The 17,588-nt window shown below is 42.8% G+C and overlaps 2 long non-coding RNA genes across 2 annotated transcripts; one reads left to right on the forward strand and one right to left on the reverse strand.

Moving 5' to 3' along the window:
* Positions 1-14,768: 14,768 nt before the first annotated feature.
* LOC135399482 (uncharacterized) lies at positions 14,769-15,378 on the reverse strand. Its single transcript, XR_010424297.1, has 2 exons — positions 15,054-15,378; positions 14,769-14,995 (listed from the first exon to the last, which is right to left on the reverse strand). It is a non-coding gene; the product is annotated as an uncharacterized LOC135399482 (long non-coding RNA).
* A 1,506-nt stretch (positions 15,379-16,884) lies between these two features.
* On the forward strand, positions 16,885-17,386 carry LOC135399483 (uncharacterized). The gene is made up of 2 exons (XR_010424298.1): positions 16,885-17,101; positions 17,160-17,386. It is a non-coding gene; the product is annotated as an uncharacterized LOC135399483 (long non-coding RNA).
* Positions 17,387-17,588: the final 202 nt, after the last annotated feature.

Consider the following 17,588-nt stretch of genomic DNA (forward strand, 5'->3'; position numbering starts at 1 on the left):
TTGGTCACCTCCTGCACAAATTTTTAATAAAATTCAAATGCGTTGCTACCAACCAGGACCTAAGCCTGACCTATGATCTAATAATAATAATAGTATCTATCTATGACCTATACGGACCTTCACCACTAGTTTGGTCAAGGTTTCACACGTGGCTTCTAGTGAGATTCGAAGCTGCTCTGTAGAGCTGACAGGAGACTTGCAGAGTAGAGAATTTTTTATTTATATTTTCCAAAGAACATGTAAAAAACAATGTGCTGTACCAACTGTATTCAAAGAAATACAAATATACTTTGTTTTAGCTATGTGCATATTAGCAGATTATAGGTGACCGATGACACACAATGGGCGTCAAGGGTGAGAACACAAGAATACTAGCACTGCAGGCACTGTCCTGAAATTCGAAGTCGCCATTTGTCAGAAAGCAATGACCACGCACAGCCTAAGGATCATATTGAGCTCCTTCCATTATTCTTTTTATTGACAGCATGTTGGCTGCCATCCAGTCCATGAAAGTGACCCTTATCGTTGAAAGAACGGTTCAACAGCAAGCTAGCTGGTGATAGTGTCCATGATGGCGAGACCTGAAGAGGAGATACAAGAAGGGACATAAACAAGCTATGTTGAGACATTGTGTATGTCCCTTCCTATCCCTCGTCTCATGGTTTTTCGCTAAGGACCTTCATGATATTTCCTTCGGCAAACTTTACATATTTTTATGTAGAATTGTGAAGGTACAGCCAGGCGCTGTTTGCAAATCACACAGTACTTTTCTTGAATCAAGAATCCATAGAAGGTACACAGTCATCTTCAGCATTGCACACATCTATGGCAGTGTTTCCCAAACTTTTGGCGGTGACGGACCCCCGGAAGCGATGAGAACCAATTCACGGACCCCCCTACTCGCAAACACACACCGTCACAGCTAGTCACAGCCAGTGCATAACCAGCAACCTCGTCAGCTGCTGCGTGCTTTCGATACAGCTTCAGAAACGATTCCGGACCGGTTTCTTCTTCTTGTTTGTATGTGTATGACGCGGACAAACGTGCATTGCAGGACTTTTCTGTCAGAAATTAGAAGCTAGCCGTTGAACCATGCTTGTAGCAATTTTGGAAGTTCTGGGTGTGGGTGGAAATCGGGCAGCATGTACGATCGCGTGTTTGTGGGGACGAAAATCCTCACTGAAATGTGAGAGACGGTCGCGGACCCCCACGGACACTCTCGCGGACCCCCAGGGGTCCGCGGACCACACTTTGGGAAACACTGATCTATGGGACATGTTAATCACTTTGGAATGTCACAGACATGTCATGGAGGCCGGCACATGATTAGTGGTGCTGAACAGACAACTATTTGTCATAGTTTAGGCATAAAAAGCAGTTTTGTCACCTGCAGGTTGAGACAGATGTATCTCTACATACTTTGCCATGACACAAATATATGAAGCAACAAATGTACCCTCTACTTTATTTTGGTTATTAGTCAACACTGCCAAGAACGTGGGAACACAGTCTTGTACCACCTACACTCTTCAAAATGACCTTCACACACGACACATTGTAGGTCAACGAGACTCCAGAATGATGTCTTCTCCCTCCCCATTGGCTGAAAACATTTTTCTACTACTTTGCATAAGGGGAAGTTAGTACAAGAAACGCACAGATTCCTTTTTTGAGCAAATCAGTATTGAGAGCGTTACCATACTGTGGTAGGCCTGCAGTGCATTACGTGGTGCAGCACACACTGTAAAAAATCTCACCGTAGAACATGTCCCCCGTTCTAATGACAGTCTTCTCCAGTTTTTCAAACTGCCATTTCCCATAGTGCTTTATGGTATGACACAGTATTTCTAAATCTTTATTGTAGTTTACTGGTTGTAGCAGAAAAAAGACACCACTGTTTCCGATCACAGGACGCACGCCATAAGTGCTATACGGAAACATGCTGCTCTATAGCAGTTGTTAGTGTTTGGACATCGTATGGTGCATGCAGGGTGAATTCCATGGTTAAAATATCCAAATGTGAACAACTGTTAGATTACATGATGTAGAATGCTCTATAGTACAGTAAAACCTTCAAAGTCGGACACCTCCCTAACTCGGACAACTCCCCATGATTTCATTGCACGGGCAGGCTCCCATTGAAACTACATGGGGACGAAATTCTCTATGTCGGACACCTCCCTATCTTGGAAGTAGGATAGGGTTTCCCCTGCAAAGTCGGACAAAACCCTGGCCAAATTACCTCAATATCGGCCCATCTTTGCACCGAAAAGACCCAAAATGAGCCAGTGGCCTTGACTTTTGCCCCTTTTTTCCCCTATACTGGTCTCAGCATTTAGTTGCTTTAGTTTTTAGAGTCCAAAAACAAGTGCTGTCAGTCTACATTGTAATTCTTTATGTGAGCACATGTCTTCAGTTTGTCTAGAGCCTTCGAACGAGCACTGCACCAAAGCTATGAGAAGTAGGCTGACGCTTCAGAGACAAGTCCTTGCTGCTCGAAAGGCTCCAGAGGTAATGCCATTGAGTAGAATCTGAACGGAATTGAATATACTAAAATCAGTAATAATTATCAGTGAGTGGGTAGAGGTACCACTACCAGGCACCACCACCAGGTACCACTAAGGACCTTAAATTGAAGAAGGAAGACATTTCTCACAGCTGTGATCTCTTCCATTTTTTGTTGCCATCATATTCTGTAACTCGGACACCTCTATAAGTAGGAGACGCTTCGGCTGCACCGCGGGTGTCCAACATAGGAAGGTTTCACTGTATTTATGTTCCGTGTCATGTGACCACAAACAATATATGCTTTTGCTCATGCTGCACAGCACAGGCGAATTGAGCTGCATGTGAGGATAATAACATGAAACCCGAGGCGCGGAGGAAAAGGCATGACTTTACGGTCCCTGTGTCAGTTGTTTCATGTTGTAATTGCGTACCAGCTGGCCTGTACCTGAGAATAGGTTTGATGCATTGTACACGCAGCATAGACATGCAGTATGTGGTGTGTTGTAATGCTCCATGTGGATTGTTTCGGTACAATCTTGAACTATGCATACCAAGGGGTAGGGCATCTGCGTGAGGTTTACCTGGAAGTAAGAATGTAAATGTTAGCTGAAGTCATTGAATAATTAACATGTCAATATACTGCTGCAGATCATACCAACAATAGCACACAAGATGCTCCGATATGTTACGCAGGAATGTCTCTGTACTCACAATATTAGTACAGCAGCTACAGAAAGGCATAAAACAAGTTTTTGTATACATGATACCACTTGAATGCAACACAAGCTTCTGCTGCACTGCTGGAACACCACGGCGGACAGATTTACCTTACTTCACCTGAGAAAAAGTATGTACTGTTGCACATATGATGCTGTTTGAATGTCTCGAAAAACATAATTTATGACCGAAAGACATCAACTGGAAGATTTCGATTTACCATAGTCAAAACTGAGAAAAAGTATGTGCTGTTGCACACATGAAACTGCTTGAACTGCCCTTGAGCGTTCAGGAAGAACACCTTATTGGTGACCAAAATACAACAGCTGAGCCAACATTGAATTTATACCTTACTCAAAATACACAAGATGTGCTGCCGTGCATATGATACGATGATACTGCTTAAATGTACTCTGAAAGCGCTGGCACCTCAGGCATGGTTGCTCTAAGCTAGCGAGCAACAGCAAGGGTATACGAACACAAGAAGTCGAGCACAAGTGATGGAATGCACTTGATTAATCAAAAAATGGAATGTCTCAGTACCAGGTGTCACTGTTCCGTCAAAAAAAGCATATGAACTTTGAAGGGGCGTCTGGTTGGCACTGGTGAAAGCCTTCAGCTTGAAACCCAGACGGTGATAGTTGAGACGTGGAGTGCAAGCTTTTCGGTGGTGCCAGAATGCCTGCGAAATCATTTAACAAATAAGGCAATTCCAAATCTGTACTGAGAATACACCCGCTGGGGCGTAATCTCTAAAGGATGAAGCAGTAACTGACAGATAGCGTATTTTTCTCTTCTACGCGATGCAATTTACACCGCATGACTGACTTGTCTAACATTACGCGTCTTACCTTTATCTGCTGCCTAGTCTTGCCCCTGCAATTTCCTGCTGCAGATAAGGTTGGCACAGCATCCCGGACAGCATCTTCAGCTTCTTGTGAAACAAGTTGCGCATTGCTTCCGTAACATTCGTATGAGCCAGATGAACAGATCAAATCACTGCTTTCGAAGGTGGCACACAGTCGGAGTTGTAACCGATTGTTGCAGTCAATAGATTTCTCTTTCGCCTTTCGGAAAATTGTGGTTTGAAACATTGGAACTGCATGCTGAAGTGTTCTCGCAGACGGGAGCAAAACGCTCACGCATTCTCGGCACGCAGCACAAAACTCGAATGACACCAGGAAGTCTGTACTGGCCTAGCAAATGCTTTGCAGTCGAAGGAAGCAAAACTCACGTTCCTCGTGGGTTTAGTGAAGTCCAGAAATATATTGGCTCCCTAATAGCGAACTGTTTATCACTTCCCTAATGTGAATCTGCGCAGCAGACGGCTCGGCAGAAGAAACTGGCCGGCTTGGCGGAAGAAACCAAGCCAAAAGTCATGCCAAGCCGGAACGCGGGCAGACCACGAATGTGTCGTCGACACAGGGTTTGCGGGCCACAAGACGGGATGTCAGTGAAACTAAAAATTCACTTTTTCGGAAAACCACGAGGAGTTTGGGATAACTATTTTGCATACATAATCAGTGTTCCCTTATGAACACATCGTGTGAGTACCATTCCATTCTATAACACTCGAAAATCGGCGTAGCTGAGCTTTAGGAAAACAGATATATATTCAGTAAAATAAAATATTACTTCACAGCACTTAGATTCTGGTAATGTCTTCTAGTTGTGGATGCTATATATATGCATGTCAGTGAGCAAAAAAAACTCGGATCATCATATGTATGGACATTATTCAAATTATCTAGTACCTTAGTCAGACTGCCTTCATCTGACTGATCTTTTGTTACAATATATGGCATACAACCCACATAGCATGAAAGACTACATGCTATCCATTTGGTCATAATATAATTTGACAAAGTTAATGTGGTCCGTTCGTGCATAGTTTCTGAAAGTTGTTACAGAGCCCATTTTTATTACCTCAGTATGATCATTTGCAAACAGATTGTACTGGCTGCTTCACACATGTGTGATGGAAAGTAGCAGAATAAGGAATTTCCTTCATGTATGACGATCATCCAACAAAAGTTCCTCTGCTGTGAACAAAATAATAAATCTATAGCATAACATTGAAAAAAATTATGTATAGATTAGAGCTCAACGTTACTGCTTAATATAGTCACTTTATTTAGCTGAACATTTTCGGTACTGTGATATCAAGTATTCAATACTGTATTGTCTGTGCCAAGCTCTGTCCTGTTTACAAAGTGAGGCATTCTCTTTGCATTTCACCTGATCAATTTGTGTTTCATGATCACTTGCGAATTGGTGACTGCCGAGGGGCGCTTTGAGAGGAAGATGGAACAGCAAATTGGGCAAATTTTCATTGAAGTAGGAATCATCACCTTGAGCATGAGGAGAACGAAGTATACAGGAAGCTCACGAAAAGGAAACTCACGTTTGTGTGTCTCCTGTATACTTCATTCTCCTCATGCTCAAGGTGATGCTTCCTACTTCAACGTTGTACCAGCTCGCTCGTGTACTTTTTCTCTCTTTGGCAAATTTCCAGATGAATTTCTGGAACAAATCCCGAGTCTTTCAAGACGAGTGCAGACAGCGTTGACGTGGTACGCTACACCCTTCCAAGTCCTGTGCGTTTCTGTTCCATTGTAGTCTGAAACTTTCCCAGGATCTCGCAGTACATCTGCATTTACTGTGATTGTGCGTGTGAGATAATCTACAAATTGCACACAACGACAATCCTAAAACATTGTCGGCATAGCCTTTCCAGACGAAAAAGCGCGCGAGTTTGACCTCCTTCAGAATGCTTTCACAGGGCACCCACCATGACTTCCTATGTTATTTTGTCTCAGCACTTGCATAATGCACCCAGGTTTCATTAATAATAATTGTTCCAAGAAATTCATCTTGACCGCCTTGATACCATTCAAGGAAAATGCGAGCTGCATTCATTCGTTGCTCTTTACGAACGTTACCGAGCAAATGTGCCCCCCCCCCTCGCATAACTTTTGTTGACCAAGCTGAAGGAAATTTGTTCCCATTAGTATCAGAGTGCAGTACCAGTGACCCGCCAGTCTCCGTTAACAATTCTCGGAATTTCAGAAAAGAAACGTTGTTTCATGGTGTTATAGCTGATCTCCCACTGTACTGTTCGTTGTTTTTCATTTTCAGGACCCTGTATAGAGGACACCACCACCATTTCAATGCCTGTAAAGTGTTTTGTATAAACAGGTGTTAACTGTCAGTGGATATTCTCTAAAGCACTCTTCTTTCTTTAACGAAAAGTAGGATAACTCGTACTTACTAGGATAGTCAGACGTACTCGGAAATATTACATCCATGCTTGCATGCCTGACACATAGGTGAACAGCACTCCATTAACCAACATCTGCAGTGCCGGGATGTCACACCCAACTACTAAAGCATTCAGTTTGTCCTAGCGGTGTTTCCTTTGAATAACAAATATCGGGAAACTTATTTTTGGATGACCCTCCTAATTCCAGTTCTCTTTCTGCATTTGGCTACATTTTTTAGATTTCTTGTGACGACTCTTGTGGATAGATACCAGCATGGAAGACTTAATAATAATTGGGGTTTACATTGCGAGACAACTGAGATCATGAGCGACACCACAGCAGTCGGTCTGTGGATTGCCCACCTGAGTGTCCTTAAATGTGCAATGAAAGCTCACCACACAACACACCGTATTTAATGTCCCTTGTGGAAGATGGTATGTCTAAGCATCTTGTATCCTGAAGGTGAACACACTACAGACTCAGCCGCCAAGGCTGGTTCACGGACAACTTGGACAACACAATTATGTTAACTCTGCCATCAAGTAATTCAGTTTCCTGCATATGTTTTGTAACAATTTAACTTCAGTTTTGTAAGCCTGAAAGCTAAGTTTAGAACCACCTCTTATAATTTAGTGACTCTATTTGATGTGTGGATGTGGTCACACCTCTTAAAAACCTAATAAGACAAAACCTTGATGATTTTCTAATATGTGGTATATACAAGGCCAGCTACAAGACGTCTACAATTAGACGTCAATCACTAAATGTCTACCAGATGTCTAGTAGATCACTAATTTTAGACGTCTAAATAATGGTACGACTTTTAGACGTCTAGTCAACGTCTAGTTTGGGCACTATCCCTAAAGTCTAGGGTTAGAACAGGTCTGGACGTCTAGTAGACTACCATGTGTTCCCTGGGACATCAATTCCATTCAAGCATTTTCGGTTAATAGTACAAGTGTGTCACTTTTTCTTCTCTCTCTCTCTGTATGTATATATATATATATATATATCTGCAACAAAATAAGGAGCAAGGAAGAAGGAGCAATGAAATAAGGAATATATCTTTCGCGCTATATATATATATATGACTCGGTCGTTCTACTGATCAACAGTAAAACTGTGCGCGTGCAGAGAGAATACTACTGCGGTGCTACAATTTCGTTTTTTATGGCCGATACCATGTTCCTTTATAGTTACATAGGGAGCAAAAGAATTACATAACAACTAAGATGTGCGACGAGGTACACTGTATAGAAAGCGCCATAGTTTACCTCAATGACAATTTAGTTGAACAATCTACCATCGGCCTATGTTTCGTGACAAAATGTTCCCAGCTTCCTGTACACAGCAACTCGATAATCTAGGCTGAAAAGAAAGAGTGAAGAGAAAGAAACCATCAAGGAGGCGAGCTCTCGGACGCAGTAGCCGCTCTTTATTTTGTTTTTCGACCCGTCTGTCATCATCCAACGAAGATAAGACATGCGGTAACGTGCCTCGCAACATTCCGATATCTTTCGCTTGCAGGGATCGTCGGCTAGGCAGACGTGACGGTAGTAAATGTCACGTGGTTTAGTTACAAAGAACTGCGGATGCTAGTAAACAGTCAGTGCGGCAAACCAACGTAGTGCTGGTCCAAATATATTCACTATAAAAATAGTCAAGCACACACACACCGTCACACACAGCACATGTTGGACTAGTTCAACGAGAACCCGCTTGGTTCGCAGCGAGCGCATAGCGCCGGAGCTCAGGAGCTTGGCTTCAAAACAGGGGCATCGCGCATTCCATGTATTGAATATGGCGGTAAGCACACCAGTCTTTCTAGCCCACCATAGTCTGCTTCTGCAAAAGATACTACAGAGCAACGTGCCAAAGAAGGTTGCAAACCTTTTGGGAGCATCATTACTTTTGGAGGTCAACAATTGGAGGTACATAACCATGACCAATCACTGACAGCTTTTGTGCAAAGTATAAGCACAGGTATTTTTGAGATTATTTATGAAAAATTATCTGTTATCGACGCAATCAAAACAACAACCATGCATTTGTGAACTTTTTTGTTTATATTCAGACAATAAAGTTCGTAGTTCCACAAGGATGACTTTTCTCATAGAGGCATGCACCCTCGATACCCTGCTGGATTAGTTATCAAGGTCAACATAAGTGAGCAATGATGCACAAGGAAAAAAAATCCTTGCTGTATTCCCCATGCGGACTCCACTAATATATATGAGGTTTCGTACTGCAATAGAGCTGAATCGCACAGGAAGAAAGGGCAATGTGTACAGAAATTATGAGGCTCCCATTGGGCGGCACTTAAAGTTGAAAAATAGATCAAATGCAATTACTGCATATAGCACATTCCAGATGAATATAACAAAACGTAGGCTATAGACTCATCAATAGATGATATTAGCAATTATAATAGTAGTGTAATGGTATATTGGTATAATGGCAATGGTAGTATAACAGTAGAATAATGGAAATGTGGTTCCGCTATAGCTGCAGCATGAGCTCATGAATAAATTGTACCTACATGGCCACGTGACATTTGTCAACTACTTAAGAGAAAGTTAGCTTGCGTTAACATGGGTGGATTTAATTGTCCTGCAAGTGCAGCCATTTATATCTACAGGAGACACAAGCACACACAAGCACACTGGGCACACAAGCACGAGGAAGAGCATGAACCCATGTTAACAGTAGCTATCGTTCTTTTAGGTCATTGACAGCTGCCATATGACCGCATAGTTAATTTCTGTGCACATGTGTTCAGTGTGGCTATAGACGACAGCAGTAAAGCAGGGCAAACATGCACCCATATTACATAACTCTCCTTTTATCTTGTTGATAGCTGAGATATGGCCACAGAATTTATCCATGTACTCAGGTGTTGAGTGTGAATATAGCACTAAACAAAACAAAAAACAGTGTCCCTTTTGTGTCTCCTGAAGCTTGAACCTTTTCTTTCAAGCCAAAATGTATGCATGCTGTTCTGCATCATGTCTGTGAGCAGGACTGCTAAAAATTGCTCGACGACACTGCAGCTTTAGTCTTGTTTTGTAGCCTCATATAATGTACAGGTAAATCTTAAGAATGGAAAAACACATCTCATGGAATCATGCCATATGATCTATAATACTCTACCGCATCCACATTGCAATCATGCTCCTATTTATCGCGAATGCCACAATGCCTGTAATTTGGTGTTGTGCCTGTTTTCAACATGTCTGAATAGCCAAGTTCCAAAGTAGTGAACCAAACCAATATTCACTTCAATTATGCATATGCGTAGTACTGCACTGTACTTTCAATTTTGTTTACAACTTGTTCTCCTTATACCAGCTCAGGTGCATGCTAAGTGTCCATGGTTATTCCTATATGACATGTCCTGTACATTACCTACGCAGAACCGGTACTCTCATTTGACCTCTGCCTTGACTCGCACTCCACCCCTAAAGGAGTGAGTGTAGGGCATACAGAATATGGGCTTACTACGGTAATAAAGTTCTGATGTAACTAAGAGTGTGTCCATCAGTGTCATGACAAATGATTCTAACATCTATGGATCTGTCATTCGAAAGAGTGCCTGAATGCTGTTGCAATACGACACACCATGACATACATTTATTGCTGGTAAGCTCCTTCTTCCCTCATCATCACCAGGAGAATATGTGGCATCTCGTGCACGTTAGTTTCACTGAATCACTGACACCAAATGCCTGTGACATATGATTGTATATGTGTCACACCTGGTTATTTATTTTGTTTCAGGTAAGCAGTTCTTCAACGCCATATATGAAGAAAATTCATTGCTCTACAGTTATGTGGCTGGAATTAGCTTAGGCTTATTAGGCTTCTGGCATACCATGCCATCCCTAACAAAACTAACCCTGACGAAAAACATTTTTGTGTAAGAATGAGCTTCACCATAGGTTCAGAAATCTTGTGGTTGTGTGTGTGGAATTTTTCGTTTCTTTTTGACGGGAGATTGACACTACTTGTGTTTCTTTTTATAACCCCCTCTCCTCCCACGTTTTCTATTGCACCCTTACGGGTGAATATAGTTCACTAAAGTGGAACAAATAATTACCTGCGGTTCTTGTGTCCCAACGTAATGCATTTGTCCAGAATCTGTGAAACTGTTGCTTTGGGTGCTGGTATGTTGCAAACCATCTCCCCATACATCAGGTATTACTTTCTAGATGTTGCCTGAAGACAGTGCATGTTCATCACTCATTACTGAAGTTAGGAGGTCAGTCATGCAGAGGCATCTATTTCATTTTACTACATATTCAGCACTGTGTCCCATACACCTGCTCCCGGACTTTGTCCTTGATAAATGTAGTACACCATGCTCACTACATTAAATTGTCCAGTTGCATAGATTTGTGCTGACACAACCAGATGAATATGTCGGCTTCTGCAAAGTGACAACTACCAAGGTGGCTCAAAAAATAACTGAAATTATAGAAGAAAGGTATATAATAATTTAAATTTTAATAAAAAGACTACAGCACATTGTGGCTAAGATGCACCTGATTTCAAGTTGCATTATTTCCTTTGTATGAGCCTATTTGAGTTGCATCCATTTGTTCATTGCGGTCTTCCTCTTAGTGATGAAAGATGAAAGTCACTGAAAAGGTTAGCCAGCTGTAGGACTCGAACCCACATCTTCTGGATTACCGGTCCAGGGCTCTACCAATTAAGCTAAGCTAACACGCCTTCTCAGCGACTTCCAGGGTGCGTCATCTGAAGGGACAAACCAGTCACTCTCTCTCACTCATCCTCCTTTCACTCTTACATTTTTGCACACTCATACACACATTCATACGACAGGGATCCACGCCTCTTATGTCCATATATAGAATGCCTCTTATGTCATTTTACAGTCAAAGTTGAATGATCAGATCAGATCATGGTCAGAGCGGAGTGACAACTGTAACTGCATCACTTTGCAGATTCTTTCTGAACAAGAAGCCTGAACTGAAAACCTGGATAAGAAGTGATTTCACAGAGCGTAGTTCATGATGCAGTCATCCGTGTTGTCATTCTTCTGTCCACATCTTTTTCCTGTCTACACACCATAAGTCGTACCAACTACACCGCCTTCATAGTACGCTTGTTTAGTGCATGATGTGCTGTTGGCAGCCATATTAGAGCACAGCATGAGCTGTGGGAAGTTTTTAGACATTGGTGGTGGTGATAGTTTGGCATGTAATGTAATCTTTCATCTTCCATGTAATGGTGCGATGATAATGCTAGTGAAATTGTTTACAATGCCAGTATGAAGTCAAGAGAGAAGCTTATAAAGAATGAGCATAGAAAAGTAGGTAAGTCCCCAACCAAGTGTGTAAAAGTGTTTCCTCAATAAAATACTGCTTTGAACAAATAAGCACAATGCAATTATTGTACAAAATAGCAGCACAGGCTTGTGTGTAGCTGATGTTGCAGCTGTTGTTGTGTGTGTTGTCTTTGGTCCATTCCTGTTTGCTCCACCATTAAAACACCACTATTCAAACTGATATAAGACCTCTACTTTATTAGGTATTTGGTTCATTTTAACATCTATATTTTGTGTACATGGTCTCAATAAACTGCAAATTGTGAATGGCTAGGATGTATTGTAATGGCATTAAAGTGTGGCCGTTTATTTTAGCAGTTATGACGTCTGTGATGTCAAGTACATAATATCAGGTGACAAGCATGACAAGTATGCTTAATAACTAATGACAAATATTTACATAGGTATGTTCCCATTTTGTGAGATTTCATGAGAGCAAGACACAACCACATCGTAATAATGAATCTTTGTTGGATGAACAGAACAATCAATTTAGTGCGTAATGATTTCGTGCAATAATCTTATATGCTGAAACACAGAAATCAAAGAGGTCAGAGTTAAGCACGGCACCGTACTGTCAGGGGTTCACGACACTGGCAACTTCCACGCTCACACGCAGGGACGCCCTGGGCAACATGACGAAAACGGTGTTAAACAAACAAGCAAAAGCCGCACACACAGGACGAGGACGTAAATGAGGCAGCACCCTCAGTACGTTTTCCGTATGAGTCGTGCTCCAAAGAAACACATCCAGCAAAGAGATGCTCTAACGCGTTGCAGACTTGTGACAAGTTGAAAGTACCACATCGATTTCTTAAAGGTATAACACCGTAAAAGTTATGCGTGTGGGAGGATAAGGCCACACCAGCATCGATGTTCTTTCTGTTGACATAGCCTACAGTGACCAAGCACTTCCACACACGTTGCGAACATGACATCAGCTCGAAAGCGTGTAAAAGACGCAGCTGGAATGCCCCAGCAATCGAGAGACTGTCTTGATCGTTGCAGACAGGTGGCACAACAGACGATAAACAAGCGAGGGTCGGTGCGGATGAAGTTATTATACGCAACCACAATCGACGAGAGAACACCGACAAAAGCACAACGGTCACCTGTGCGAGGACACGTACTGCTGCCTTTCAAATAACGTGACAAACGCTCTGTATGTACACTTTTTTAGCGATCATATCAACCACAAGTCGCAGAGATTTTCATTAATAAATACAGAGGTAGGCCCAACCGCCGATTACAAACACCCTGATCCGCAACCACCTGCAAGCGCTGCGCCACCGCCGCCTGAACTTTTCTTCCGTTAACAGATTCATAATAAAAAAACAAACAAACGGGAGCCCTCCCCTTCGCAGTCCTGTCGTCTGTTACTTTCTCCCTTCCGTCAACCATCTCGTAACAATGTGAATAATGCGCATGCGTCGTGGTCAACCCTTTGGAAAGAGCTTCAGAGCCGGAGAGATCACGTGATCGATTTAAACCCGACGTAACTAAACCAATGGTTTAAGCTGGATGGTGAATACGGGTATTAGAATCGAAGGCCAATTGAACCAAATGCCTTCCAATGGCTAGGAATACAGAAGGTCACCTACACACGAGTCTGTGAAGAAGAAGAGAACATTGAGCGAATTTTATTTTACTGTATTTACAATAATCTCTGCCCATACATGTGGGTATATAGTCGCGGGTGGATAGTTCACAGGGCAATTTACAGCAACACAAGAACGGACAATTACAACAGGCGTTGCAGTTTCGAGCTTAAAACCCCGTGTTAGATTTTGTCTACCGGAATGGTACTGTCATGGGATTGTCTGCGCAGTGTGGCGACATGTTGCACGTGCCGCAGGGTAGGGCTGCGGATAATTTCGACGACCTCGGGTTCTGTTGACGTGCGCCGGAAATTTCCAACACAGGGTGCTGCAAGCAACGCTTACCTCTCCCAGACATTGCTACCGCCCTCGGCCGGGATCGAAGCCGCGATCTTGAGCTCAATAAGCCAGCACGTTACCAACTGAGCAACCGAGAACGGTTGTTTTCCGGAGGTACGGAAAATTTGATTGGCTCATGTGTGAGAAGGGAAATCAGTGACGAAACCAAGATAACCTGAAAATGAGCTTTTTCGTGGGGGTCCATCTTGAAAGTAGTATAGAGCCGTTACGCACAACGACATCCTTTTTCTAATCCAGTTCTAGGAATTTCTAATCCACCACCCATTTCTAATCCAGGTGAAGCCAGGTCTAATCCAGGCTCCACCACTTCAGGTGATCCATCCAATTTCTATGAGATTGGCTACCCTTCATTGCCGCATTTGTTCATTCGCTTATAGACACCAAAATTATCTATTTTATTCAATTCTAATTTGGCTCATAGGCTTCCAAATCGCTCTTTTTTCTAATCCATTTCTATGAATTTCTAATCCGCCACCCAATTCTAATCCAGGTCAAGCCACTTCTAAGTCCTCTGGTTGGTTGGTCACAGCTCCACCCCTTCATCCATCTAATGTCTATGTGATTGGCTACCATTAATTGCCACAACATCTGGTCACTCGCTCGTAGACACCAAAATGATCTTTCTATTCAATTCTAAGTCGGCTCATAAACTTCCAAATCGCTCACCTGTCTATTGACCCGGGGGGTGGTCACTTCCATTCATTTCTAAAATCTAGTGATTGGCCTATTGGCTGCCTCTCATACATGCTCGATAGACTCATTTGTCATTTCCACTCTCTAGTTACTCGGTCACACTCTTTCAACTGCATATTGCTTCATAATTTCAACCGCAGCATAGACAACCGCTCATTGATCAATTCCATTCATTTCTGGGCCAGCTCACAGGCCCACCAAATTGCAGATTGGCTTGGGATGCTTTCTAGTTAAGCCAGGACAACGCTTCGGAACAGTAGGGACGTAGAAAAACACGGGAAATAGTTTTCAATGTTTATTGAGTACATCATGGCAGTCTCAGAGAGATTGTAGTTCTCTCTGGGGCACTTCCAGGCACACTGGACATTTCCATTAACATCCATGGCGTTTTTCGCATAAGTACCATGTGGATCACCCAGGCGTTCGTCCTTCTCCATCCACGGCTGAGTCCCAGACAGCACGCGAGAACAGCATGTCACAGAAGTATCAGTTCTCTTCCTGCACATCTTCTGGAGTGAAAAAAGAATGTTATGAGCTTCACTATTTGCATCATCCATTTAAACTTACCATATTCACAGCTTCCGTAAGGGTAGGATTCGATGTCATTGCAGAGGTATCGCTTGTCGTCATATGCCATCAGACTTCTTTTGACATTTCTGATGGTGTACATGCACTGTTTCTTTCCAACTATTGACACTTGCTCATTCGATACGCTCGTGTGATTGAACAAGGTATCGTGGTATGTCTCATGGAGGAGGTGCTTGCGTACAATATTTTTCTTTACCCCTTTAGCTCTTGCAATTTGCTTTTCTCCAGCTAGTTTGATAGAGTACATTTTAGCTTTCAAGCATATTACTTCTTCGATAGGTACACTACCAGTTTCGCTTTTGAATGCCCCTGCTCGCCTGACAGAGCCCGCCTCTAACGCCCGATTCGGGGCGTTAGAGGCGGGCTCTGTCAGGCGAGCAGGCGTCATTTGCGTGCCAATAACCCTCTGTGTAGCAGCTATGATCCTGATCAAGAGGAGGTGTACATATCATACATAGATTGCAACAATCTTTACGGATTTAGTATGATAAAGCACCTCCCTGCCGGTGATTTCGAATGGGTCGAGGATTTTAGCTCTGTGGATTTTATGCATCACCCCACGGATTCGGAGGTGGGGTATGTGTACGTATGTGACTTGGAGTATCCAAAATCTATCCACGCTCTAACGCGATACTTCCCCCTGGCTCCCGAGAAGGCAGTCGTCCCGAAGGAATGGCTCTCGCCATTCCAGCGAGGGCTTCTCGAAGAATTAATGTATCAGCCTGCTAACAGCAAAAAGCTTCTTCTTCTTTCTTTCTTCTTTTCCTTTTCTTTTCTTCTTTTTCTTTCTTCTTTTCCTTTTTGTTTCTTCTTTTTCTTTCTTCTTTCCATTTCTTCTCCTTTCCTTTTCCTTTTGCTTTCTTCTTCTCCTTTTCTTTTCTTACTTTTCCTTTCTTCCCCTTTTCTCCTTCTTTCTTCCCCTTTTCTTTTCTTATTTTTCTTTTCGTCCCCTTTTCTTTCTTTCCCCTTCCCTTGCCTTTTTTGTTTGGAATAGCAAGCCGACCTTCGTCTGGCTGTCCTTTCCTTTCTTTTTCTTAATAAACATATTCCCCCCCCCCTCCTGTTGCTCACGTGCAACGACAAGGTCGAGTACGTCGTTCATTACGCGTTGCTCGCACTCTATTGTAGATTGGGCATGAGGGTGACAAAAATTCACCGAATCCTAAAATTTCGCCAGGCACCATTCCTGCGTCCCTACATCGAGGACAATGTTGCCAGGCGCGTTGCTTCGAGCACAACGTTCGAAAAAAATTTCTATAAACTCTCAAATAATGCGGTATTCGGGAGAACGCTTTTAAATAAATTTAACATGCGTGATATTCGAGTAGCCTTCGATGAGGAGACGGCGAGTCGCCTCGGGAGTCGGGCAGAATGCGTGCGGATGGAAATTTTGTCCCGAGATTGTGTCATGTACGAAATGCGCAAAAGAAAAGTGCGATGCGATTTCCCGCTCCAGATTGGGTTTACGATTTTAGAACTCAGTAAATTAACCATGTACTCATTCTACTACGAAACTCTGCTGAGCAAGCTCACTTGTCCAGTGATTACCTGCTACTTTGACACGGATTCTTTGATCCTCGGCCTATTCTGCAAGGACTACGAAGATCAGTTACGAGCGATCGCCGACGACCACTTAGATCTGTCTTCCTTTGATCGGGATCATCCACTGTACAGTGAAAAGAATCGTGGAAGACTTGGGGCATTCAAAAGCGAAACTGGTAGTGTACCTATCGAAGAAGTAATATGCTTGAAAGCTAAAATGTACTCTATCAAACTAGCTGGAGAAAAGCAAACTGCAAGAGCTAAAGGGGTAAAGAAAAATATTGTACGCAAGCACCTCCTCCATGAGACATACCACGATACCTTGTTCAATCACACGAGCGTATCGAATGAGCAAGTGTCAATAGTTGGAAAGAAACAGTGCATGTACACCATCAGAAATGTCAAAAGAAGTCTGATGGCATATGACGACAAGCGATACCTCTGCAATGACATCGAATCCTACCCTTACGGAAGCTGTGAATATGGTAAGTTTAAATGGATGATGCAAATAGTGAAGCTCATAACATTCTTTTTTCACTCCAGAAGATGTGCAGGAAGAGAACTGATACTTCTGTGACATGCTGTTCTCGCGTGCTGTCTGGGACTCAGCCGTGGATGGAGAAGGACGAACGCCTGGGTGATCCACATGGTACTTATGCGAAAAACGCCATGGATGTTAATGGAAATGTCCAGTGTGCCTGGAAGTGCCCCAGAGAGAACTACAATCTCTCTGAGACTGCCATGATGTACTCAATAAACATTGAAAACTATTTCCCGTGTTTTTCTACATCCCTACTGTTCCGAAGCGTTGTCCTGGCTTAACTAGAAAGCATCCCAAGCCAATCTGCAATTTGGTGGGCCTGTGAGCTGGCCCAGAAATGAATGGAATTGATCAATGAGCGGTTGTCTATGCTGCGGTTGAAATTATGAAGCAATATGCAGTTGAAAGAGTGTGACCGAGTAACTAGAGAG

Source organism: Ornithodoros turicata, chromosome 7, assembly GCF_037126465.1.
Source record: "Ornithodoros turicata isolate Travis chromosome 7, ASM3712646v1, whole genome shotgun sequence".
Classification (NCBI taxonomy): domain Eukaryota; kingdom Metazoa; phylum Arthropoda; class Arachnida; order Ixodida; family Argasidae; genus Ornithodoros; species Ornithodoros turicata.